A 2,918-nucleotide genomic window follows, 5' to 3' on the forward strand; every position below is an offset into this window, starting at 1 on the left:
TTACATAATTTAAACTATTATAAATTTTAAATATTTTAAAATATTTTATGTATCTCTATTATTTATATATTATCTGTATATATCTATATATTATCTATATATCTATTAATATAATATGTATCAATTACATCATAAAAAAGTAACTAAATATTTTTAAAGTTTTAAATTGTAATTTAAAATATTTTATTTCTAATACAATATATTAGAAATTGGTAACAATAATGCGCAGTGTATTATATTACTGCGATTTAAAATAATGTATTATTACGTAAACAAACAATTATTTCCACCAGTAACAAAGAATAAAATATATTACAAAATACCTCGCCGTCATTATTTTCTAGCTACCTCTCTAACTTTCTTTTCCTCTTTTTTTCTTATTATTTTTTAATATGGCTTATTATTTTTAATAAGCCATATTATACTCACGTAATAATTTCGCTAGAGCAAATAAAATAAATTCTTGGTTACATTTGAGGACGGTTATAATTAATTATTAGAATAAAACGATCGCTCAGCTGCGTATTCCGTTCTTGGAGTCGCGAATACAAATATCTATTAATTATGCGGTTCTTAAATATTGCAATGTTTTAATTACCATTTGATCGAGTCTCGTTGCCATTTGTCTCGGAATCAGTCCGTATCCACGATCTGCAATTAAAGTATAAATGTAATAGATAAAAAAAGAATTTTTCGTATAATTAACATCGCCAAGAGCGACGTGTTGGTTTGGCTACTCTTGATTTTCAATTGAATATACGTTTGCGACCGAATTATCAGCGTACAAGTCTATATTACACGTCTATATTATCAGCTACAAATCTATATTACGCGATATTTAAATGTTATTGAAAATAAATGGAAAATTATACTATAAGTTTTTTGCTTACAATTGAACGCGTCGCGACGCCTGTACTCATCTTGGAGCCGATCCGTTCTGTGCCTGCCGTATTCTGTAAGTAAATGAAAAGTGAACGCTTAATGGTGAAGCGACTTTGTTTTTTATGTGACCAATTTCACGCATTAAAAGCGATACTGCAGCGTTATGCGATTGATTTTCAGTCGAACGAGTATTGCGAAATGCGCATTCGAACAAATATTAGTGTACGTGTGTCGAATCTACATATATTACACGATGATTAACTATTGCAGTAAATGATAAATGCAAAGTTGTAGGTTTACTTACCAATTAAACGACTCACAATGCCACTCGTGACACTTATCCCGTTACTGATCCGTTCCCGCCGCGCTATTACCATGTTCTGTGAATGAGAAATAAACATTATTATGGCAAAACGGCTTTATCTTTCGTACGGTTAACTTCGTGCGTCAAAAGTGACGCGGCGATGCGCATTCAGCTGTTTCTAACAAATATCGAATTTTATATAAATATATAATAATTAAAAATAATATTAAAATAAATGACAAATACAGATCTATTGTCTATTTCGGAGTCGATCTATCTTGAATTCGCCGCGTTTAGAAAAATGAAACGCAATCAAGATGGCAAAGCGGCTCGTCTCCTGTGCGATCAACTAATTCGCACGCCAAGAATGGCAAAAATGATGCAATGGCGCCTCAGCAATGCGCATCCTGTTCTTGACGAATACCAAATTTATAAGTACGCGTTTTGAAATATTATAATAAGCGACAAATACAAATTTGATTTACCATTTGATTGAATCGCGCTGCCACTCTCGGAGCCGGTCCGTTCCATGTTCGCCGCCGGCATCACTTTTGCCGCGTGAACTGCGTGAAGTTGACCGCGCGTTGGAGACGAAACTGCTTCGCTTTAGTGTAATCAGCGCACGGACGATTTTACGCGCCAAAAACGACGCGACGCAACGGCGTGACCGCCGCTGTACGTCTAAATTTTCGACCAAACAAATAATTGCAAAATACGCATTTGATTGAATTATCGTTGTACTAATGTTAACTATTTATTCACGCATATTTAAATGTTAGGAAATTAATGTTTATATATAGCATTTTGAGGCGTAATATTAATAGATTGTACATGATTTAAAATTTAAATATTTTAATTATTCTCAAGATATATAAATCACAATCTTAGCAAAACATATAAAGAAATTATGGTTATATATACACAGAAACAATTTTTAAGTCTCACTATATACACACACACACACACTTTATATATAAATAAAAATTATTTAACTTATTGAATTTACACTTATATTAAAATTCAACGCGCATAACATACAGATATTAATAATGTAATATTATATATATTGGATATTTTTATAACATGTATGTATATGAATTTTAAAATTGTTCAAAAGCTTCAAAAGTTCTCAAAGCGATTAATTCTTAAAATTTTTACGTATTCATTAATGTATGAAAATATATAAGAATTATTAATTACTTTCTGACTAAATTCCAACGATTTGAGCCGTTTCTTATCAAATTTCGCTTTATATATCATATCTTGGTAAAGATTAGATCATCTTTCTGAAAAAATCATGCAATATGAAGTACGATCAGGGTTGCGGCTACATTTCTTCGCAAAAGCAATAATGCAGTTCAATATGTAATTCAAAGTAAAACGTCGAAAATTTACTATTGATATAAACTTTCGTAAAAATGTCGATCTATATAATGATATGTATCTCGTCGGTGCCTATTCGGGATATTTCTGGTGGGTAACATATCTACGGATCCAAGACTAGATCGATTTTGTTCTGCATGTACCGTCTGACAATAAAAAAAATCTCGTGACAGTGTATTATAAATTATAGTATGTATCGTACGTAGTAATATGAATTTGAAACTGTTCTTATAATTTCTTGTAAAATCTTTATTCTCACCAGTATTCTCTGCATATGTAATACCAAATTTATAACAAATTACAAAAATTAAAGAGAGTGGATGTGTTATCCGCCGGAAATATCGTCTGT

Source organism: Trachymyrmex septentrionalis, unplaced genomic scaffold (assembly GCF_001594115.1).
Source record: "Trachymyrmex septentrionalis isolate Tsep2-gDNA-1 unplaced genomic scaffold, Tsep1.0 scaffold196, whole genome shotgun sequence".
NCBI lineage: Eukaryota > Metazoa > Arthropoda > Insecta > Hymenoptera > Formicidae > Trachymyrmex > Trachymyrmex septentrionalis.